Genomic DNA, 25,578 nt, shown 5'->3' with positions numbered 1-25,578 from the left:
AACTGCTTGTAATAGCCATTCTGGGCCCTCTTTGCCTTGAGGGACTAATTGAGGGTCTTTTCTGACATGCCAGAAACTAAACTTGATTTTGCATTGATCTGGATCTGAGTCTCAGTGTCTCACGGGGTGGGGGTGAGGGAGTGGGGGTGGAGGGGAGAGTGGGGGGTGGAGGGGGCATCTCCAAGTAAGTACAATATCACGTAATATTTATTCTATTTTATATATTCTATTATATATTGTATGTTATATATTATGTGTTCTATATTACATATTGTAAGTATACACACCTAGAATTTATCAGAGTGGCTTACATGTGATGGCCCTACTGGTCCAACAATGGCTGTCTCCTCATGGGAAGTCCAAGGATCCAGAAGTTGTTCAGTCTACAAGACTGACTTTCAGTGTATCTGGATTTTCAGTGTACGCCAGAATTCCAGAGAGGTGGGCTCTAATGTCAGTGAAGGAATGAACTTGCTAACAAGACCAAGCAGGCAAAGAGCAAAATATTCCTTCCTCCTCGTGCTTTAGATAGGCTGCCAAGAAAATATGTGACCCAAATCAAAGGAGGGTCTTCTGACCTCAAGTGAAATGGATTTAAGGTAGGTCTTCCTATCTTAAATGAACCGGTTAATAGGTGTGCTAAGGTTTTTAGTGAACTCCCAGTGCAGTCAAGTTGATAATTAAGAATGCCCACACACAGAGACAAATGCTGTCCTCAGCTTACTTTGTCTTTATCTTCATTCATTCTCAAACTCCGTGTTAGAGGGGTGGTGCTGAACACAGTTCAACATCTCTGGAAACACCAGGCAGACCAGGAGGTATGTGTGGTATACATATCTAAATCCAATCGAGTTGACAAGAAGATCAATCATCACACTATTATGTTTATATATGTGTGTGATTTCCCCATGAGAAAACCCTGCTAATTAAGGTCAAAGTCTACCATTGTCCAGATAGCCTTCTGGGCTCAGAGCAAAATGGAGGACTCCCTTCACTAGCAGGGCTTCCCCTTCTTGAGAACCCTAACACATCCCTACGTGTAGAATGTCACATGGGCTTGGTTAAGATTACAGATTCAACTTTCTTTCTCCTGATAAGAAACCATTCAGCTAGTACCTGAGATTCCTAGAATACTTCCTCATGCCAGGAGGCTTCTCAGTACCTTAAGCCTTCAGCCAAGGACCTTCCTTCAACCATCCCAGAAACTGCTATTGCCCAGTCCCCTCAAAACTTCATAACCCTTGAATCTCTTCAAGTAAAGTTGACCTGTCTCCCCACAGCCGGTTCTCACTGTATCTACTCACAGGGCTTCCCAACCCTTGTCCATTGTCTCTGCTCTATTTGCCCTCAGGGACCCAGAGTGGCCAATTGTCCTGGGGACAGGGAGGGTTGCATTCTCCTGGGGTAAACAGTTCATATGTTTATTGGATTTTAATAGTTTATATTGTTCATTAGATTTTTTTCCAAGGGAGATGGAAAAAATGTCAATAATTTATTGAATAGTCTGACCTGTATAGAATGTCTGCCTCATGAACATTTGCTGAATGGTACCTGAAAGAGTTCTTATATATAAAGCTATTCATGACAATTTTCTCAATTAGGAACTCTCAGTTAAGAAAGGCAAGAATCAGCAAATGTGTAAAGTTTTTTAAAAAACATTTACTTATTTATTTATTTATTTATTTATTTATTTATTTATTTATTTATTTATTCAGAGATCCATGCTTTGATTTCTCTGCAACCTTTCCTAAAAGCTCAAGAAGCTATGAGGGAAAACGTTGAGAAGATTAGACTGACTCCATGACAGGCTTCAAATCGGCAGTTCAGGAGACCAGATCTAAATCTCTATTTCCAAGAACTGGGCAAGTCCAGGCAAGTCTAGGCTTCAGAAGCTGCCCCAACATCTGGCCCGAGGAAAGGACAATGGGTCAGCCACAGTTTCCAGACCTCCTCAGCAACAGTTTTCCGTCCTCATGCCCCAGTAATGGAATGTCTGTAGAGATGGACCCAACAGATTAAGAGAGAGGTCACCTGCCCTGGAATTCCCTAAAGTGCTTGACATCAGGCCCCTGAGCTCACTTGGTTGTCTCTCTATCTTGGTGATGGGAGACTCCAGCATGCTGGACTTCTGCAGAATAAAGCACTGTGTTTACATTCTATTTGTTTCTGGAGTATCATTCTTTGTCGAATCATGGACCCTTACAGTATGAGGAGACTGAATCCTAAATGTTCAGTCCTGGCTGCAATAAAGCCAAACAAAGCCCAGTGTTGTCTTTAGTTGCCTCAGGATCCATGCTGCCTGGGGTATCACATGGACCTGGCTCTTCTTCTGAGACAATTACACCATTTCATGGGTTACAAGCAAGTTACTGGATGAAGAGAAGTTGGAAAGTTGGCAGAGGCAGAAAGCTTGCAAGTGTGATGAGAAAACTTTGACACAACCTAAAATGAAGGCCACACATCTCATGCCACCCTCCACACTCCAACTATGTGAAATATTTACCAGTGTTCTTGGAGGTGCGAAATTAACATAACTTTCTCCTCTCCTACCTTGTCTTCCAGCTTCCCTATAGAGTTACTCTTTAAAATAAGAGTCGGGTGTATGGAAAAGATTCAGGGCAAAGCTAGAGGTCAAAACCTGACCTATTTCCATCCAAAGCATAACCATGGCTCTAACTTTAGACTTCCATGGATGCTTGGAAGGACTGGCATTCTTAAAAATATTATTAATTATTATTATTATTATTATTATTAATCTTTAAAAATTATACATTGCTAAGAAAACAGCCTGAAAGCCTGAAAAGTAACTTAGCTTTGCTGAAATAGTCTAATCTGTAAAATTTAATAAACTAGTTGATTTTTATCTTAACAACACTCATGGCAACTTACAATGCTTTTTACCCTTAGGGTCTTCTGCACATAAAGCAGGGACCCACAGAGCCACATTGTCTGTTCTCCTTTCACTTTTTAAGTTGCCCAGGCTGGCCTTGAACTCACTCTGTAGGGCAAGAAACCCTTGCAGTTGTCATCCCCCTACTCTTGAGTAGCTGGGATTATGAACATGTACCCCAAGACCAGGCTTTGATTTAATTTAAAAATCAAAATGATTAAATGTAAATTTAGAAACACAGACCAGACATTTCTAAACACCCAGAAGACAGAATGTAATTTGAAACATAAAGCAAACCAAGCTCATGCTGGGGGTAGGGGTGGGGGACCTATTCCCACCTTTTTTATATTAGCCAAATAGAGTTCATAAAATTAGTAAAGGAAGTTGAAATTCTCGTGAGTTTTGTCTACCTATAGGAACTACAAGAAGAAACAGGAAATGAAGTAAATCACTCTTTTATTATTGAAAATGGATACATTCTATGGTGCTCTCAGAAGCCATCTAACTGGGGAAACAAGTAAATTAAATTATATTAATAAATAGCTTCTGATGAATTACGGCTTGCTTTGTATTTTTAGCAGTAATTTGCAACATTAACTTGTGTCTGCACTATAAGTAGCAATTCATTAACCATAATTCTGAAATGAAGAGAAAACAGGCATTTGACACTGGGCATGTGAGCTGTTATGAGTAGCCACAATTCCTGGGTGTATATGAGAAGATGACATAGTATAGCTCATTAGTGTGAATGGAAACAGGTTAGATGAGAGGATGGGGAGATGGCTCAATGGGTAAAACACTGCACAAGCAGGACCCCTGAGCTTGAATTCCCGGAGCCCATACCAATGGCAGTGGCAGCATCTGTGCTCCTAGTGCTTCTATTGAAAAATGGGGGATGGAGACATGAGACTCCCTCCCTGAGGTTCACAGCCTGCTGTGTGGACCAGGAAACGGCAAAGAGAGCATGTCTCAAGGTAGAAGGCAAAGAGCAACCCTGAAGATGTGCACTAGACCACACTTATACACAGATAGACAGACAGACACACATACATACACACACACACACACACACACACACACACACACAAAGAGAGAGAGAGAGAGAGAGAGAGAGAGAGGAGGGGGAGGGTAGAGGAGGGGAAGGGGAAGGGAGAGAGAGAGAAAGAGAGAGAGAGAGAGAGAGAGAGAGAGAGAGAGAGAGAGAGAGAGAGAGAGAGATCTTTTAGGAATATGAAAGTAGACATGGAATAGCACACCCAAGGCTTTGAAGGGAATTCTTACCCTAGCCTTTAGGCACTCAAGAGAAAGTAAATATGTAATTACTGTCATCAGGAGGCCAACTTTCTTTAAAGAGTAAGAAAGGGGTTCCTATTTTTTCTAGACCACAAGTGAAAGCCAAGAAAATTAAAGAACCAGGGAGAGTTTCTCATGTTTCTTCTGTAGATTTCATGCGTTATTCTAGGGCAGCTCTTCTGCCACACATTAGTTAGAATCCCAAGCTTCCAAGGCTGACAAAGAAACATTCCCATGAAAGTTGACATGTAGATGGTATTATATGAGACATGATCCACTTGAAGGTGATATTCTCTTGTGGAGGTGGTCGCAGTCCCTCGTTATTAGACTGAGAAGACAGCCCCTGAAGGATAAAGCAAGAAGGGAAGGGTGCCAAAACAAATTTCCTGTACCCCGAGTTTTTAGCCAGTAGTATTTGGGCTGGTAAGTTAGCACAGAAAAATCATTTAAATGACTTTAAACTAGGAAAAAAATTAAAATACACAAGCCAATTAGAAATGTTTGATGCACAATCCATGTGCTGTAAGGAAGGTCTTACATAGATTGGGGTTTTTCTTCATTTCGAAAATCTGAGATGTTCCCCCAAAGTGTACTTTATTTTTAATCATGTTTTGAATAATAGGTGGTTTAGCATCCTAAAGCTGTGGAAAGTCATTGGTACCTCAAGAACTCCTAAAAGATCAAAGATGTCCCATCTTGAGGCTGAGGACAGGGTCCCAAGCCCATATGGCCCAGGATATACAGCTCTGACTGCAACAGAACCCAAAGGACAAAACACTACAGTGAAAAACTGGCTCTTGATGAGCGACATAGAGAACACAATCGGCAAGGGCACCTGTCGCTCTTCAGAGCACCTGAGTGTGGCTCGTGGCCACCTGTAACTCATGTTCCGTGTAACATGTTCACCTGTAGCTCAAACTCCAGGTGACCCAGTGTCTTCTTCTGGCCTCTGCAGGCACCCCACATGCATGTAAACATAATCATACATAGACACACATGAATTAAAAAAAAGTTTTTTGAAAAAGAAACATTAGGACTTAAGTAATATTAACATATAAAATATAATTTTTTCAGAATAAATATGATGAAGTCAGGTAACTAGTTTATCTATTTTAATTTTTACAGTATACATCATAAATCATTTTCTGCATTAAAAGTAATATTTCTTCCTTAAGAACATTTAATATTAGCTGAAGAATATCCATGTTAATCCAGGAAATTTACAGATAATCAAAGAACACGAATCTTAAAGTCATCCTGAATTTCGTTCCTCAGAAAGTTTTTGTTAGACATTTTAATATCTATATGTAAAAACATACTCTATGATATACTCTACATTAAGCATTAAAATCTACATATATATATAACATACATATTTTACAACCATATGAATTTCTTTAGCTGTACCTATAGTTGCATCCACAACTAGGCATCTATCCTGTTATACTCTATCATCTATCACTGTAATTATGATGACGCATTTTCATAACGTCATGAAACAACCGCCATTAGGTAATGCCTGTGTGCATGTGCTTTATGGAGAAATAGGTAGCAGGATGCAAGGCCTTGTGCACGGTAGATAAATGCCTCGCACGAACCACACTCCTGCCCTGATGGTTAACTTTACATTTTTAACCTGTCATGAACATCTCCCTGTGCCATTTCCTCTCTGTTTGTCTAAATCATTTTAATGGTTTATGCTTGTGCAGTATGTTCCAGTCTCTGATTCTTCAATGGCGTACATTTACACACACAAAATTCTAGGCTACAGTTGGATGGCTTCTGTCCTCCCGCGGCCCTTTGTTCTGTAGACAACCCACCCTATTTTCCCTATTTTCCCAACAGGATTTGACAGAGCCTGCTTCCCTGCTCCATACCAAACATTTTAAAGGTTTTTTTTTTTAAGATTTTGTTTATTTTATGTATATGAATACACTGTAGCTGTCTTCAGACACACCTGAAGAGGGCATCGGATCCCTGTTACAGACAGTTGTGAGCCACCATGTGGTTGCTGGGATTTGAACTCAGGACCTCTGGAAGAGCAGTCAGTGCTCTTAACCGCTGAGCCATCTCTCCAGCCCCATTTTAAAGTTTTATAGGCTGTTGCTCATCTCAACAACTCAAAGTAGCAAACAGATATGCTCTTAACAGTGTCCTTGGTATTAGGAAGAGGGAGAAATAGGGGCCATTAAGCTACCAATAAACCAGATTGTAGAGCCTAATTATTTGGCTGAAGTAACAAGCTAAGATCAGGCCCAGTGAAGAAAGAAAATAGACATCGTCAACTGACTTCTCAACTATGACCTTTACTTTGGTCATGTAGCTGACATCTTCCCTCACTACAGAAGCAGAGAACAAATGTTTTAGATAACAGTGCCATAGTTAGTTTTGTTACATTGGTCACCTTTTTTTCAACTTATAGTTTCAAAACAAATTCTAGCACATGGCTGTATGAGAGTTTAGTATAGAACAATTTACTGTCACCAGGGTAAAATACCTTTAAGAGAGCCTTGGAAAGAGAAACTAAGATATATTCCCTAACATCAAAAATCCTTTAGAATGGAATTTGTGAATAGAGTATAAGATAATAAAATGCAGATTTAATTTTCTAATAATATTCACTGATTTTAGAGAATTGTATCAGTTTCTTGGAAAGTGCATCATGCTAAGAACAAAATATTTAAAATAGCTTATGTTTTGGCTTAGTCTAACAATAAGTCAGAACATATTACCAATCTTGTTACATTTGCATAAAATAATGTGGATACATATGTATACATATATACAATGATGAACACATACACAAATACATACACATGCACATATACATGAATGGCCTTTGACCTCATTATCTGACACAGAGCACGTGGCAAAGTGCCTGGGTGTTTAAATGTCTTTGGCTAGGTTACTATGGATGTTTTCCTGGATATGTGTTGGAATCTTGAAAGACCAAGCCATGATTCCAAGACTACAATTTGCAGTGCTAATGGGAAAGTCACAGAGGATGGGAATGGTGAGGGACTCAACTCAAGAACAGTTAAATCTCACAAACACCTCAGAAGCATGGGGTTCTGAGGAGAGCTCTCGGGTCGGCCACCATCAAGTGTTAATGGGGTATTTCCTGGTCTTCGATTCTTTGAAACTAGGTCTCCTATGTCTCTTGGTAATTGTATTTCCCTGAGTGCTGTGAACCATCCCAACAAACGACAAAATCTGAAAGGATCATAAGAACCTCAATGTGTAGTCAAGTCAGGTGGCATTTGTGGCTAACTTGAGGCCCCAGTGTAGCCGTGGACCATTCTATGCCCCAGTCCCTGAATAATGGTGGCTTATATTTATTTACAATGCTTTTGGCCTTAGCTTAGGCTTCCTCCCCAAGTAACTCATAATTCAATTATCCCTCTTATACTCTTCTATGTTCTGACAATAGAGAATCTCCCATATCTCTCCCAGAGTTCCTCTCTCTCTGCCGGATGTCCATTTTACCATCCAGCTTTTTGCTATAGGCATAGGCTTTTTATTTTAATCAACCAGAAGGTGCCTTAGACAGTCAAGGAAGGACAGAGAGACATCTTCACATAGTGTACAAAAACATCACTCCAACACCCCAGTACTGGGAATTTGTATCTTAGATTGGAGGAAGAGCAGTCTTATGTAACTGAGCCCCTTAATCTAACAGATCTCAACTAAATCCAGACAGCCAGTGTCAGAGTTAAATTGAATTATAAAACCCTGGGGATATTTGCAGACAATTGGATAATTATTTGGTATGGGAAACACCTCTATACATTTGGTGGCCAGAAATGTAAGTGAGAGGAGGAGGAAGAAGAGGAGGAGGAAGAGAAAACAGTTATCCTTTCAAATAACCTAAGATATTTAAAGACTAAGAGGAATTAGTTTTAATGGGTTATATATCAACTATACAATACCAATTTATTTTCTCTAGAAATTACTGTAAAATAGAGTAATAAACACTGGTCTATCATGGACTATTAACAGTATATATAGAAATGTAGCCTGGAAAAAAATCATCTAACTGTGGAGTAGGGTGAACAGAGGAGGCCCTCAAGAGCCTGCCATACCCAGGACCAGCAGAAGATAATGGTGGGGAAGAGGGTGGTCCTTCTAGTTAAATCTTCTTGTACTGACTGTCTCCAGAGAAACCTTGCTGTAAACAGGTGAACATACGAAGGTAGGGGATTTTCTGACCACTTAGCCAGCAGCACTGTCCTTCAGCTGTAGGCAGAGAAAGAAGCAGGTCCTAGAGTTGGAGATCTGAATGAACAGAGGCACATGCCCGAAAGCCTGAATTCAGATCTAGATCTGTTTTTGTTGTTATTGTTTTTGTCAGCATTTATTATTGGGCTGACTTGCAACACAGTGTTTTCTTGAGTATTAAGTTATGATAGTCTTGGGTCAACTCTGTGACTTCTCTTTCCCCACCCTCTCCCCAGCCACAGGCCTCCTTGCCATTTGTCCAATCTGCCACACACCCACTCCCCTCAGGCCCTATATGCTTCCAGGTCTGGAACTCGCCTCTCCAAGGCACTTTAGAGTTCTTCAGGTTTCCATCCAACCATCTTGCGAAGCCCCCTCCAGCAGAAGTCAGGAAAGGAAGCACAACTCGTTGGAAGAGTGATTATTGGCTCTTCTTAATAGGATATGGGAATGGCCAGCTATTTGAGACACGATGTAAAATGTCAACTTCATAGCTTTGCTTGCTGGAGTCAAACATTAGGGCTGGAGATGCAGCTCAGTGGGAGAACTCTTGCCTACAACTTGCCTGGTATGACTGAGGCTCCAGATTCCCTCCCTCCCTCCCTCACCCCACCAGCAAAGGCAAACAAAGACCACTCCATCACCCTTTCTGCAGGTTTCTGTAAGTTCCCATGTTGCTAATGTCTCATCCCCTGATACTCTGGTCTCATCCCTGACAAACGATCCCAGGATGTTTTCAGCACCCTCAAGACTTTATGTACATTGCGTTGCTTCAACCCATTCATTTCTATGTGATTTTTCTTCCATTTTTTCAGAGGCACAGAAACTGCTCACAGAGATGTTTGTCTGCATGTCAACGCTGCAGAAAAATGCTGGAGATGACTGCAGGAAAATGCTGGAGATGACTGCAGGAAAATCGAGAGATCTATCACAAATAAGTCGATGTCAAGATGAAATATTAGCTATTTCTGGTGTTGAAAGTGCTTAGGCCATTTCTGAACAGTGGTTTCTATAAAATGACCCTGAGTGACCATGGACTGGTGGTGACCGTGAAGTGAGGGGAGATGAATAGCACTTGATACAATGGCAGCACGGAGTGGTTAGCGACACTGCTTCTCACTCCTAGTTTTCAATTGTTTGTTCTCATGTGGCTAGATTCCCTTCCCTTTTCCTTGCCCCCACCCCCATTACCCCCCTGGACATCTAAACTCATGTTTACTTCTGGTCGGCTACAGATCTTCAGTTCCAGCCATCTGAGATGTTTATGAGAGCATTTCCTAAACAGATACTGTTTCTTTTCTAAGAATCCTGGTGCCAGCCATTAAGATAAAACATCTTGCCTCCCCCTGTCCCTAAGTACTTAAAGCTTGAGTAGAAGATTTACTCAAGTTACAGATGTAGCCTGGATTCAGATCTGGTTTCGCCCCCAAGTCCCAGATAATCTACTCTAACTAACTACACAGTTTACTTACTGACCACACAATGTGCTTTTTTGCTTTGTAAATGGCTCCTGGCAAGGCTGTGTATACACATGTGTATATATGTTGTTCTCACTCAAAAGTTCTGGGGTAGATGTCCCCAATGAGTAACGTGCTTCCCTGTCACTCCCTTGCTCCCACCCCCAGCCCCCACCATTGTCGTTGTTATTGAGTCCTTTACCTATGGGTTTTCTTACAAGACCTTCATGATCATGTGACTTTAGGCCGAGAAACAAAATCAGAATAATTCCACACTCAAATTTAAACTAGCAATAAAATTGAGCATAAGGCCACAAGGGGACAATGGAGGACAGGGCTGTGTTTGTGTTTGGCACACGTGATGGAGTATATTTATACTGCACAAGATCACCTGAGCTTTGTCTGGTTGAGGCGAGATGGTTTGCCCTGTTGGGGCAGTGCTCAGACTTTTCTGATGCTTCTGCACTGTTATACTGAAATAGCAATAGACATGTGAGGACTTTTGTTGAGGAAGGGTCCTGTGCTCTGTGTATTTCAGATGCTGCTTCCTGAGATCTAGTAACAGTCCAGACACAGACATTGTCGTGAATACTGCAGAATCTCCTGTACCAATGTGGTGTTAAGAATGCTCCCCAATTATCTCTGATTGGTTAATAAAAGATGTAACAGCCAATACCTGGGTAGAGGATAGAGATAGAAAGGCTGGACTTCCAATCCCAGCCAGGGGTCCAAGGGAGAAGAGTCAGAGAAAAGGGAGTTGGGTCATGAAGCAGGTGAGGGTCCAGGAGGAGAATAAGGCCCATGGGACAGGTGGAGGAAGAGGAGGCTCGGGCAAGAGGAGGAGTAGCCAAGGGAGTTGTCCGTGAGAACAGGCAGCTAGAGCAGATGGAGCGAAGGAGAGACTAAAAGCAAGTAACTCGGGGAGGGAGGTGGGGTAGGAGGGATGCAAATAAGAAAAAGAAGACAGGGAAGAAAGAAGGGACGGAGAGATGAGTTATGTGGAGGATTCTGGGACTGAGTTTATTATTCCATATTCACTATATAATGGAACCTGTAAACAGAAAGTCAAACAGTTATTTAGCTTCTTTGTCGTGAGGGCAAGTATCATGGCTGATATCATTTCAGAGTCTAATTAGTGCCTAGAGTAGGGTGGATAGTTTCCAGATATTTGCTGAATGAACAGATTCTCGGTTCTCAGAAAGACGGGCCACTTTTTCTTTGTTTTCTATATTTTAAAAGCGAATGTGAAATTCTCTTCACCCAGCATGGGAATACAGAACCGGAAGAGTTGAGCTGACTCAGCCTTTCTTGAATTGAATCTTTGATTTCTATGGAGATGTGGGACAAATCACAACAGGTTCGACGCCCCCAGCCCCTTCAACCAGAAAAGTAAAAGCTCAGAGAGATTTTCACTTCACTCTGCAAGTCCCTCCATGTATCTTTTGCAGAGAAAATGTCGATTGTCTCCTCAGTATGGAAGGTCACCACTGCAGAAGTCCCCACATCCAAAGAGGGACATTGTTTCACTGACAGCACCAGAACTATAACCGTGGGGAGAAAGTGAGTTACTTTCCTGGCTTTCCGGTAGTTGTAAGGTCTTACCCAGAAAAGGATGGACAGTAATTTGCTCTCTAATTTCTTTAATGAAAAACTATGAGCAATGTGGAAAAACACAGAGGTGAGTCTGAGTAGTGAAGTGGCCCCGTACAGCGGATAAAATAAAACCTGGGATGCTTTGAGGTACCCAGAGGATGCAGAATTTTCTTACAGTTGGAAAGAGAGAGACACAATGATTTCAAGGGCAAGCCATCACAATTGCTAACATGTATTAGGATTTATGGAACACTACTGTAGTTGCTTAAACATTTAAATTTATTCTTCACAACAACCAGGTGTAACCAAGGACTGTTATAGTGTCAACAGCTGAGTGAATCAAGACTGAGAAATATTCAGACATTTGCCCAGGGATACCCACCCAGAGAATTGCCACCTTCAGGGATTATGAGAAGGGAGGACACTACAATGTGCTGAGTCAGGGAAGATGGAGATCCTCCGAGAGTGTGTCAGAGGTGAGTCACAGGCATGAAATGCCTGCTCTGTTTATAAACCCTGTAACTTCAACTGGTCGCCTGTGCTGTCACCCTCTCAAATTCTTTGTAAAAATGTCTCTGGTCAACATTTTAAGTGAGACAGAACGCAGAAGTTCATCTTTGGATGCAGTGGCTGTGATTCAACCTGAGGCCAAGAAAAAAGGTCAAAGATGGCAGCCGAGTCCATGAAACCTGTAGCAAAAGAAAAGTCAAGGCACACGTTTTCGCAACAGTGGAGACCTTGGAGGTAAGCAGATAACTGGAGCAGCTGCAGACTAAGGGAAGGGACAAAGGCAGCATTGCTTTGAGTATGGGATTTTTTTTTTTCTGTAGGTTTAGAAGAAAGGAAGGTTTCTGGGTGTGGAAGTTCTTAGGCTTATATGTACTTATGTATTTTATGTTACCATAGAATAGAGGTATGATTTCCTCATTCGTGACCATGTCACCTAAAACATTCCCTATCTACCCCTGCCTGACATGCTTGGCTCTGCCCGCAGGATCATTTACCTGATCCTGCAGATCAGGATGACTAGTTATTGACGATAGGAACCATGCACTGTAACAACTAGTGAAGCACAGAAAAAGTAGTAATATGGCCTTTGACCTTGACAGACTGAAAGCAGATACAGGCCTGTATCACAAGGGACAACCAGGTAAAGGATGCGGTTCTACAGGGGAGGCTAATGTCATCTACCAGGAAAAGGAAGGACTCTAAGTTGGTCTTAGTTATCAGTTCAACTGTAGCAACACTGCCCTTGAGAAACGGTTTTGTGTTGACTTGGAAAGAACGGGGTGGGCACTGTGGAAAGGAGATGCCACTGGGGTTGTCGCTTGGTGAAGAGAGCATGGCCTACGTTGTTGGAGTATGTCTTGGGTTAAACAATCCTGGTACAATCCTTAAAGGACTTTACTAAAATGTTAAAGGTAAGTCTTATCCCAAGGTGTCTTCTTGTGCTTCTTCAGGAAGCATGCATCTGGAGAGTCTGACCAGGACTCTGGGCATATCCTCAAGCTGGGGCTTAAGATGGGCTTCACTGAGCTGGGTCCTCACTGGAGCACTGATATGAGGATCAAAATGGGTAACTTCCAACAGCTGATTGTTTTTATCCCTTCAGATCTGTATCTTATATCACTAGGAAACTGCATTGTGGAATTTAAAATCCATACTTTTTCAAGTTAATTTCTGTTTCTCTGTCTCTCCCCTCTACTTTTTTATTTGTTTTTGTTTGTTTTGAGACAGGGCCTAGATATGTAACTCTAGCTGTAGAACTAGAGTTCATTGTCAGAGTCTGGATGTGCAGGGCCGGACGTGCCTGAGGGAGAACCAGAGATAGGACTTGCGGGACCAGCTACCAGCCCCAAGGACACTGACCATCCGTAGCCACCCCCTCCCCTTCCTTCACTCCCCAGAAGTGAGTCACCCCCCTGAGTGAGATGAGCCACCCTACCCGAGCTGCTGAGCTGCTAGATAGCACGTACTCCTTGCTGATGTAATTTCACACCGAAAGTAACTGTGCACCATTTGAAATGACCAATCCTGTGTAACCACGAGAATGCCCCTAACCTCCCCTATATAAACCCCCGAGTTTGGAAGCTCGGGGTCGATTCCTCTGTCTCCTGTGTGAGATACGTATCGACCCGGGATCCTGCTAATAAAGCTACCTCTTGCTGTTACATCAAGACCGGCTACTCGTGATTCCTGGGGGCATCTCACCCCGCGATCGGAGCGAGAGACACGGCTCCCCGTTTAGGGGTATGCTCTTTCATTTGGGGTCTCATCCGGGATCGGAGCGTGACCCCCCGGAACCCCGAATGCCACTTGGAGGTACATTGGTGTGAGTGTTAGAAAGCGGCCGCTGAGTGTGTGTGTGCATGTGGATGTGAGTTGCGTGTTATGGATTTTGCATTCCTCGGTACCGGTACAGACGTCTGGGGGTAGAAGAGGTTTCCTACTCCGGGGTAGAAGAGTATTCCTACCCGGCGCAAGACGTCTGGGAGTAGAAGAGGTTTCCTACTCCGAACAGCTTTCTTTTTTTCTCTTTTCTTTTTCTCCCTTTTTCTTTCTAGATAGCGCACAGGGGGACGCCCCGATTGCGCAGGCTCTGGGAGACATTCCACGAGCCAAATATTGTCGTGAGAACCCGGCGACTGACAGTCGAAAAGATCTGACTGTGACTTCGGAGGTCGAGTTCGGCTGCCTATTTAAGTATAGGCACGGACAAGTGTGCTTAGATGTGTTAGTGTCTGTTGTCTATACTCTGTTTCTGTGTTTGGTATCCCAGAAGCAGCTAAGGTTAAGCTGCAGTTTGGGCCAGGTACTGAAGGTACCAGGCATCTGTGGAAATTGGTTATAGGATGCTTTGTCTTGATCTTGTTTGTCTGGATTGTTTTCTGTGGTATTGTCCAGTGTCTTTTTGGCTTTTGTTTCGTTTTTGAAATCTTGGACTGACAATTGTGTTTGAACTGTTTGCTTTGCTCGTCGAAGAGTTTTGCTTGGTCCCCTTAGTGCTCAGTGAGTAAGGAACTTAATTTTGTGGACCCCGCTCTAGTGGCGGTGTGTTGGTTGATAGCCAAAGTTAATTTTTAAAGCATAGTGTTTTATCTGTGCTTGTGCTCGAAGCCAGCTGTGATAAGCTGGAGAAAGATTTAAATTTTGCTTGGGAGTAAGGACTCTTAAAGGCGGAGTTTCAGCCGGTTTGACACTTAGTGTGTAGCTGCCTAAAAGATCAGAAATGCTGTCAACAGGCTATAAAAAAAAGGGGGGGGGACAGGCTGTGTTAGAAATGCTACAGGAAGAATGATCTAAAAAGGCTGAGAGAGAGGTGGGAGAGGACTATAAGGAAAACAAGAACAAGAAAGGAATTTCTGACATTTGCTCACAGAAGGAGAGCGCTCATTAAGAGAAGTTCTTTAAGGAAGCCTGCCTTATCTGCTGTCCTTATTCCAAGGGAGGAGTCAGTCTCCAGAATTGAATTACTTTTCTAGTTGATGATCATTAACATGGAGAGTGCCTTTGATCCTATTCCCACAGCAGCCAGTTCCTGCCCCTATGGTCAAAATGCCCCAGGTTGGGGGACAAAAAGAGCCCCTAAAATAGTTTCAAAGAATCTACAACAAGCTGTAAAGAAATTTAGAATTCAGGCTTTGGTGGTGGCCAAGGTCAGGATTAATGTTTTCTTTTCCATGGGCCTTTAAACCCAGTGAGACAGTTTGGTAGAGGGCTGCTACTGAGGTCCTGATAGCCCCAGGTGAACTGGTTACAATTCTTTTGTCAGCCACCTGGCATCTAGCACCCAGGTTCTAACCATCTCTCCATCCTTTTGTTATTAGTTGTTACTAGAAGCCTAGTGTCATTTGGAAGCTGGTTCTCCTGAGAGGCAAAGCCACGGAGCTGACACTGAAGAGAGATACTCCTTGAGGGAAAATCTAAGCTTGTGCTTATTTATACAATGGCCTTTTTGTCCAAGAAGGCCTCCTGGTTTAGCTGTGTGACTAAATGCTGTTTGCCCTCTTCAGTAGACCTCTATTCTCAAGATTCTCTTGTTTTCTCACCATCCCATTTGAGATGCTTGTTAGTAACTGTTACAGGTCTTCTTTACCACTGAGGAAAGACGGAATCCTACTGGAGGCCAGAAAGAAGGTTCCAGACATGGATGGAAGGCCCTCACTTCTGCCTGTTGGATTCAATATGCCTAAAGGTAGGGAGTGCCAGGTCTGCTGCCAGGCTCCAAGGGTGGGTCTCTGAGGGGCTGGAAAATGCCCCACCAATATGGCTAAGATAAGGAAGATATGAAGAGAAAGTTACAGAAATTTAAAGGGTTAAGTTAAGTTGCTGAGAGTTAGTATAAGTTACAGAGAAAGAGGTAAAAAGAGCAGGAAGCTAGAGAAGAGAAGAGACAGAAAGTTAAGAAGAGGAAGTTAGAGAGCTAAAGAGAGATAAAAGACAAGAGAGAAACACATACTGGCCACAGTAGTTAGGGAACCTAGGAAGATAGTACCTGGCAACGGAAGAGAATTCCTGGCTAAAGATCAGTGTGCCTAATGCAAAGAAAGAGGCCACTGGGTCAGGGACTGCCCAAGAAAGAACAAGAGGGCCACTGGAGAGCTTCTTGGTCCTAGAGTGCTGGCTATGTACAGAGATAGAAGGGAAGTGTGGATACAGGGGCCCAATGCTCTGTGCTCCCATGCCCCCCCCCCAGTGGGCCAATATCCAAAGACCTTGAGTGCAAGGGGCTACTGGCAACGAACAATACTTATGGACTGCCCGAAGAACAGTGGACCTTGGCGTAGGCTGGATAACCCACCCACTAATTCATGGTCATCCCTGATTGCCCCTATCCCTTGCTCATGAGAAAATTGTTCTCCAAATTGGCTTGTGTGGGCTAAAATGGCTGGGTGAGGCCATGTGTATGCATATCTACAGACTGTGAATGTGGAGCTTAAGACCTGTCTCAGTGCACCAGTAGATTCTCCACCGGTTGGGGACAATCTGGTCACCTTGCTGCCTAATCCGGACCTGGAGCCACCACAGCATGAGTGTCAAGCACTGACAGAAGCCCATGGGTGGAGGAAAGACCTCTGCGACTGGCTGATTGACCCCTGCTGAAAGCCGAGGACCTTGTCCACAGACGGGAATAGTTCTCTTCATGAATGAAGGTCAGAGACAAGTGGGTGCTGCCATGGTGGACAACACGATGTCATCTGGGATGGCTGAACTTCTACCCCCCCCAGCACATCAGCACTTCAGATGCCTTTACCATCTCTTGGATGCCCTGGTGAAGCCAACAACTGCAAGAGACGGCCTCGATAGTCATCAAGAAGATACTGGAAGAAATCTTCCCCCAGTCTGGAGTGCCCAAGGTAATCTGGTCAGACAATGGCCCTACTTTCGTTGCCAAGGTAAGGCAGGGTGTGGCCAAGTATTTAGAGGTCGATTGGAAATTACATTGTATCTACAGACCTCAAAGTTCAGGACAGGTAGAGTAAATAAATAAAACTCTAAAAGAGACCCTGACCAAATTAAATTGACCATGGAGACTGGCGCAGACTGGGTGACACTCCTTCCCTCTTGCTCTCTTCAGAGCAAGAAATACCCCTTCCAGATTCAGCCTTACCCCCTTTGAGATCTTATATGGGGCCTCAGCTCCCCTGACTGTATTAGATGATGTTACTGAACCAACATGTCATAGTAATAATGATTTGTATGCCAGACTAAAAGACCTACAGGTGATACAGAAAGAAATCTGCTCACAGCTGACAGCAGCCTATGCCCCAGAGACCCCTGAGACATCCCATCAGTTCCAGGTCGGAGACTACAGCTACACTGAGCCCAGACACTCGAGCCTCGCTGGAAAGGACCATACCTGGTGCTGCTGACCACCCTGACAGCCGTCATTTCTCAGCCCTCACCAGCCGTGTACTAGCTGTTAGGGCTGAGAGCTGGGACCTAGAGGGAAATTCAGTCATGTTTGTCCTGGGTTCTATCAAGATAGGTGTGGGGATAGGCTTGATTTCTATTACAAATGATATAACATTACATATGTTAGTACTCTTAATACTTCTTGTGACTGTGCCTCAGGGATCACAATCTGTATAAGTTTAAAAGTTCTAAAAGCTAGTCATGACCTTGGTGTATAGGCTTAGATAGTGTCCAGATTAGAATCCTCATGTTAAGACAACAATACCAAGCTGTTATGCTAGATGAAGCTGAGTTCTCCATGTAGTTCTAAGATTAGAACTACTCACAAAAAAGAAGAGGGGAATGTAGAACTAGAGTGTTAAAAAGGTTACTCATTGTCAGAGTCCGGATGTGCAGGGCCAGACGTGCCTGAGGGAGAACCAGAGATAGGACTTGCCGGACCAGCTACCAGCCCCAAGGACACTGACCATCCGTAGCCACCCCCTCCCCTTCCTTCACTCCCCAGAAGTGAGTCACCCCCCCTGAGTGAGATGAGCTACCCTACCCGAGCTGCTGAGCTGCTAGATAGCACGTACTCCTTGCTGATGTAATTTCACTCCAAAAGTAACTGTGCACCATTTGAAATGACCAATCCTGTGTAACCACGAGAATGCCCCTAACCTCCCCTATATAAACCCCCGAGTTTGGAAGCTCGGGGTCGATTCCTCTGTCTCCTGTGTGAGATACGTATCGACCCGGGATCCTGCTAATAAAGCTACCTCTTGCTGTTACATCAAGACCGGCTACTCGTGATTCCTGGGGGCACCTCACCCCGCGATCGGAGCGAGAGACACGGCTCCCCGTTTAGGGGTACGCTCTTTCATAGCTATCCTGGAAGTTACTATGTAAATCAGGCTGGCCCAAACTCACCCTACATCTATGTCCCAACCTGGAAGAAGCGTCATGAAATTTTTGTAGTAACAGAATAAAGTAAGTTGTAAGTCAAGGTGCTTTTCAAATACATCAGTGGAAACTATAAGTAGGTGCTTACACAGAAGCAGAGGCATCTCAGCTGTGGACCTCAAACACTTCCTGATGACTCCTAGCCCTTTGGTTAGTAGAGACTACAGATTCTTTAAGTTGGTACATCCCAGAAATCTTTTATCTGTTAGTCACGGTCAGTACAGAGGTGAGCACAAAATGGCCATTTAGAAGTCTAAAGACAGCCCAAGATAAATTGTAACTAGGCTTTGGATCTGCAACAATGGCCCATGGGTCTTTGAAGTACCAATCAGTCAACCAGGCTTTCAGATTTCTGCTTGAAGATGTAACTGCTTTCTAGAAACATTCATAACTGACAACCTAAGTCAGAAACAAGTCCGAGAAGAGAAAACCAGAGATGATGCCACTGATACAAGCTCTGTGAGCACTGGTCCATTGGGTTTCCGTTGCTGGCTCCTCAAAGTGAGGGGGCCGGGTGTTAGCATTTTGCTAAGCTCCGCCCCACAGTTAGGGTAGGCCTGGCTCACTATAAAAGGGGCTGCTTGCCCCCTCCACTTTCTCTAGCTCTTGCCTTCTTGCTCCTGCTATTTCCTGTTGCCTCTTTCCCCCTCTCTCCCCACCATCCCCCATGTGCTCATGGCGAGTCTTTATTCTCCTCTCTCTCTCTCTCTCTCTCTCTCTCTCTCTCTCTCTCTTTCTCTCTCTCTCACTTTCTCTGTCACTACTACCCACTACGCTCTCAACTCCCCTCCCCATGCCGTGAATAAACTCTATTCTATACTATACTGATCATGTGGCTGGTCCCTCGGGGGAAGGGCTGCCTCAGGATGGGCCCTTGGAGGCACCTCATTCCCCCATACCTGACTACACATCCACCAAACATATTCCCTCTCTTCTAATATTTTTATAAAACACAACACGGACACCATGAAGTCAGAGCTCCAAGGAGAAGCAAGTGTGCAGAGACCTTTGTTCACTCACCAAAGCCGCTCTTCTGTCTGGGCTGCTCCTGTATTGTCATTCCCAGCGGGGGTGAAGAATGATGTTTTCTCTGTCTGGAAATCGGTTCTTCCTTTCCCCTCAGACACAGAGCTTATGCTAGCACCTTTCTTCAGCCCCAGAGCTCCTCAAATTCTTTCTCTAGTTATTTCCCTGCTTGCCAGGCTTCATGCTGTGCTGAGCACAGGCAGCCTTCAAATGGTGCTTTTCTTGAAAAGTTTAGCAAATATTTACCCTTTCTATTTCGAGTCTTTTAAGATGGAGGCGACAGAGATTTCCTCTGTGTGAGCTGATGTTGAGAGCACACAAAAGTTAGGCACAAGGGAAAGCCCCACCTTTGTTTCCCTCACTTCTCCTAATGATTTACTTCAGAGACAGCGGTCTTAGTGATGTAATAGTCCTATTAGCTAGAGTAATTTACAAATACAAAATGCAAACACATAACAGCATACTTTAGATCTGCACGTGAAGCGAAAAAACGATCCCGATTCTCTATATTCAGGAGAGAAAAGTGAAAATTAGATTGAAGTGGAAAACATGACATCTATAAATACTTTAGGAACATTTTAGTCGTTTACAAAAAAATAGGTCCATTCATAAACAGAACCTAGAAATTTCTGTTTCCCTAGAGCAGTGTTTCCCAATCTTCCCAGTTTATTGTGTGACCCTTGGATACAGATCCTGAATGCTGTAGTGACCCCACAACCTTAAAATTATTTTTGCTCCTACTTCATAACTGTAATTTTGCTGTTGTTATAAATCATAACGTAAGTATCTGATATGCAGGATATTTGATAGGCAAGCCCTGTGAAAGGGTCATCCAAACCCTAAAGGGGCCGAGACCCACAGGTTGAGAGCCACTGCATCAGAGGCAGCAACACTTGAGTAGAAGCCATTGGTTAGTGGCCCACTGAGGTAAGATTTTCCTCTCTAATTGTAACTTCACTCTTCTGCACAGCTGCTTGTTTCTTTAGTCACGGCTCACTGTGTGAACTGTTATAATCATATGCATTTCTGCTTGGTTCTTAAATGCCTTAAAGACTATCTTAACCTACCACTCGCTGGCTTGACCACATGCTTCAGGGAAAAAGACACTTGCAAGCAAGATGCATAACAGATGGAGATCACGGCAATCCTGTTTCCCCTCTTGTCATAAGTGACATTTTTAGCTACAGGTCACGCTCACTAAATTGGTGATGTGGCACAGACTGACAGAGTTCTTTGCATTCTGCACAAACCTGGCAATTATGGTTTCAAAGATACTTCTAGCTAAAATTTCTGGATTCAGGAGAGGAAATGCAAGGTCCTGCAAAAGGGATGCTTGTGGATGAGAAAAGGAAAATAAAATGAAAATACGGATCTGCAATTTGGTGAAATGAAATATTAAAACTTCACTTGCAAAGAGTTATTTCAAAGGTATACACTGAAGCTCTTGGTACATGAAAAAGGGAAGAAATAAATGCAATCACAGTAACAGCCATGGATTATAAAGGTTTCAAAAGCAGCTTCTGCACATATCAAAATGCCCTGTTAGTGGACAGGCAGGCCTTAATAAAGGAGATGCCCCTAGTCTTACTGCAACTTGATTTGCCAAGGCTGGTTGATATTCATGGGAGGCCTCCCCTTTCCTGAGGAGAAGGGGAAAAAGGGTGGATATGGGGGGCGGGGACTGGGAGGATGGGGGGGGAGAAGCTCTGATTGGGATGTAAAGTAAATAAATAACAATAAGAAATGATTCATTAGTTATTTTCAATCCTCCAGTATTTCAAAACCTTGCCTTTCAATTTCTCTCACAACTTAACTGAAGAAAAAAGGCATGCAGCCTGGTTTGTGTGTGTGTGTGTGGGGGGGGGGTTCATCCAAGTCACTTGAAAAATGTTCTCTATGCATGGTCGGTTGGTTGGTTGGCTGGCTGGCTGACTGGTTTGTTTGTTTTTCTGTTTGTTTGTTTGTTTGTTTGTTTATTGGGCTTGGCTCAGATTCACTAAGTCACTAAAGATGTCCTTGAATTTCTGGTTTAGGTGGTGCTAAGGATCAAACCTTAACATTAAGGACTCAGGTTCCTGTTGTGATATAACACTATGACAAAAATGAACTTGGAAGGGAAGGGTTTATTTCACCTTATAGCTTACCTTTCATTATCCAGGGAAATCAGACCAGGAACTCAAGTCTTAGGAACCTGGAGGTGGGAGCTGATGCAGAGTCAGTGGAGGAGTGCTTCTCATTGGCTTGCTCCCCATGACTTACTCAGTCTACTTTCTTATAGCACCCAGGACCACCAACCCAGGGGTGGACAGCATTACACACAGGGAGCTGGGTCCTTTCACATCAATCTTCAATCAAACAAATGTTCCACAGGTTTGCCCACAGGCAACTCAATTGAGTTTCTCTCTTTCAAAATGAGTATGGCTGGGACAAGCTGACATGAAACTAGTCCTCACAATGCTTTCACCTCACTTTCCATTTGAACACTCTTGACTGGGTTACCCCAGCTCTAATGAAATCTCGCTGTAACATAAAGAATAGCTTAGTTAATCTTCCCTCAGCAAAGCTACAGGGTTGGCTGTTATCAGCTTGTCTATGTTGTAGAGAAAACCTATTAGAATTTAGGCTTTATGATGATCTGGACCCTGATTTGCTTTTTGAATTATTGATCACAACCTGACAGAGCCTAGTACTTAGAAAGTTGGTACTGAGGACTCAGTGGGGAAGAAATGAATAGATTCTTTTTCTTGGGGCAACAACATTTTTTTTCTTTTTTTAGGAGCAGGGGACCGAACCCAGGGCCTTGTGCTTGCTAGACAAGCGCTCTACCGCTGAGCTAAATCCCCAACCCCAACAAAATTATTTTCATACCTTCTTTGGAGAGTTTATTTTACCTTGTCTCTTAAAGAACTTTTATTGTTTACTCCATGTCTTGTCAACTTTGACCGTATTAGAGACAGCATGGCAGATCTGAATAGCTATGTGCTTCTCTGTGTTGATTATCATCATCATCCCACAGACACTATGATAAATGATCTCTAATGGATGCTCCCCTCCAAGGCCTTCTCAGGAGCCAATACATATTTTTTATTTAAAGCATATTACATTTTCATATGCAAATTCAGAGTTTTTACTTTTAAAGGTGGGAACAATGGGAAATCCAACAAGAGGAATGATACTCTTGCCGAATATTTAATTAATACTATAATATTAAATTGGTAGTTATTAGTGAAATGTTTTGACGCGTGAAGCTTTGTCAGGTGAAATAAAGACCTTATAGAAATGTTAGGCTGTTGAGAAGGCTCAGCGGGCAAGGATACCAACTGCTAAGCCTGACAATCAGAGTTCAAGCCCCAGGACCACCTGATAGAAAGAGAGAACCCGTTCCCACAAATTGTCCTCTGACTTCCTCACACCCATGAGGATACACACACACAGTAAATAAATATAATTTTAAAACATTAAAAAAATTTTTATGTATCTGAGTACACTGTAGCTGTCTTCAGACACACCAGAAGAGGGCATCAGATCCCATTACAGATGGTTGTGAGCCACCATGTGGTTATTGGGAACTGAACTCAGGACCTCTGGAAAAGCAGCCAGTGCTCTTAACCACTGAGCCATCTCTCCAGCCCCTAGAATCCCTTGTCAGCTGGAGTGCCTGGAACTGTGGCATGAGCTCCTCTGGAGTCATGGGATTTAGGAACTTATTTTGTGGCATAATTTCCTTGTTCACACCCAGATGGTAATTGCGGTGCTGCATAATAGGATTCCGGCCTTTGACAGGGCCTGGCGTAAAGCAGAGTAAGCCACACAGAAATAGTTGGTTACGTGTTATTTTGTAGGTAAGCAAATTCAAAACATATCTTTCTGGTGTTGACTGAAGTCCAACTCCGAATCAGTAAATCAGTGAGTAACCAACCACACAAGGAAAGGAGGAATAATTTTAATATGGAGAAGTGGGTATGTAACAGACATGTTAGCATGGAGGTGTTAACGCCTTTCTGTCCTGAGTTGTAAGATTGGCGGTTTCTTGTGACGGAAGGGTGGAAGGGATGTCTGAAGGAGTGCTATCCAGAGCCAGAGTCACGGTCATGATGGGAAGAGTAGTGGCACTGACGACCACCTTAAGGATCGGGGGCTCAACGAAAGGATTGCTGGGGGAAAGGACACAGATTGGGGAGATGACAGATGGGTGGGGCTTAGCAGGGACCGCCCATCAGGATTCCCAGAAGGTGGAGCTATCTGGCCAGAGAGACCAAGATGCTGAGGCACTAAACCTGCTCCCAGGAAAGGTTCTGTTTGCATAGGGAGGATCCTTATTAAGACGTGGGCCATTGGTGGCATTGGCTAATCTACCTTGAGGTTTCTCACTTTGACCTCAGAAACCATTCGTTAGCCATTTCGGACACTATGTTTAGCGTTTCCTCTTCAAAACTGAGGGCTTGTATATTTTTTCTAGGGATTTATAAATATTTCTTTTCTAGATTAAAAATATTCTGTTGGGCTTAGTATTGAGGTTAAGCACCGAAAAGGCACATTCGTGCTCTCGTGTCCACAGATATGGTTCACTTTCAGGGTCATAAACACAATGGGGCTGAGGGCCAGCTGGGTCATTTCTCCTTAGTGATGGCGTTGTGGATTTCCAGGTAGATAGAGATGGTTTTATGGCTGTGTTCTAATTTGACTGTAGTCACAGTTTAATTGTTTACAGTATAACTCAGCCCCAGAGCCCAGCTAGAATGAGCTGTAGGCTACTGACTTTCTCCTCTGTCACTGTAAGATGTGTTAAAAAAATATAATAAATCTCTTAAAGAGATAGTGGGAAGGAAGAGGTAGCAAAGTGTGTGGGTCTCTGTAGAACAGGCCAGATATTGTCTGTGATCTTATTTTGTCAAAGGGTTGCAGATTATTACAGTGCATACCCATAATTCCAGCTCTCAAGCTGAGGCCCAGGGATCAGGTGTTCAAGTGTAACCTCAGCTACACGGTGGGTTCTGGCTTATCCTGGGCTACATCATACACACACACACACACACACACACACACACTCTCTCTCTCTCTCTCTCTCTCTCTCTCTCTCTCTCTCTTTCTCTTACACACACACAGACACACACACACAGAGACTCTCACATACACACACACACTGTCACATATACACACACAGAGAGACTTTCACACATACATGTACACACAGAGAGACTCTCACACACACACATACACAACACAGACTCTCTCTCTCACACACACACACAGACTCTCACACATACGTATACAGACTTTCACACTCACAGACTCACACACACAGAGTCTCTCTCTTACACACACACACACACACACACACACACTAGCAGCAGCCAAAAAATCAAAGGAAGGAAGGAAGGAAAGAATAAGAGAAATGATAGAGGATGGTTCAGGTCCCAGCTGACACTGGGCAGAGGGAGACAGCATTGTGTCTTGGGTGTGTCCTTTGGAAGGGTTTGGAAGTTTGGATAATGTTAAGACATTTTACAGTGTTGCTTTATTTGATTTCAGATACATTTAATGGTCCTCGGTGCAAAGCTGGGAGACCTGAGTTGGATCCCCAGGTTCCATATGTGACTAGCGACTTCTGTTAGTCCTCTGACCCCCACTTGCATGTTATGGCATGGTTGAGCACACATACAAAATTAAAAAATAAAAATATTTCACAAGTTGGGAGGAAATGTCCATAGCAAGCATCTGTCTTGTTTGAGTCCTGATACAGTTTTAAATTTAAATGTGTGTGTGTGTGTGTGTGTGTGTGTGTATGCAGGGTCCTCAGAGTTCAGAAGAATAACCAGATCCCTTGGAGTTAAAAGCTCTTGAGATGGGTTCTATGAATCAAACTCTGGCCCTTTGGAAGAGCAGCAAGTGATCTTAATTGCTGAGCTGTGGGTGGATGAGAGTTATAGAAATATTACTGTCAGTTAAACAACATTTAAATAACACTATAAAAAATAGAATGCAAGCAAAACAGATTAAGTACACCCTGATTTGTCTGAAATACCAACCAGGTTTCAGTTGTCTTGAATTTTTCCAAATTTGGGATTTGTTGAAGGAATTTATTTTGTGTATTACAGCTCACCTGTTAGTAGAAAATGTACATTTTTGAACTTGTGTTTTCTTTGTCATCACAGTCTCCTTTCTTTTTCAGAATCAACTCTCTTCTTGTTTATCTCTATAAAGTATTTGCACTTCCATATTCCACGTGCCGTTCTCCCCACT

At 43.2% G+C, this 25,578-nt stretch overlaps 1 long non-coding RNA gene across 1 annotated transcript; it reads left to right on the top strand.

Annotated features, from left to right (window-relative positions):
* Positions 1-316: 316 nt before the first annotated feature.
* LOC134486398 (uncharacterized) lies at positions 317-2,157 on the top strand. The gene is made up of 2 exons (XR_010065251.1): positions 317-599; positions 1,716-2,157. It is a non-coding gene; the product is annotated as an uncharacterized LOC134486398 (long non-coding RNA).
* Positions 2,158-25,578: the final 23,421 nt, after the last annotated feature.

This window comes from Rattus norvegicus, chromosome 3 (assembly GCF_036323735.1).
Source record: "Rattus norvegicus strain BN/NHsdMcwi chromosome 3, GRCr8, whole genome shotgun sequence".
NCBI lineage: Eukaryota > Metazoa > Chordata > Mammalia > Rodentia > Muridae > Rattus > Rattus norvegicus.
Note: the sequence above shows the minus strand (reverse complement) of the source record. Positions and strands in the feature narration are given on the sequence as shown.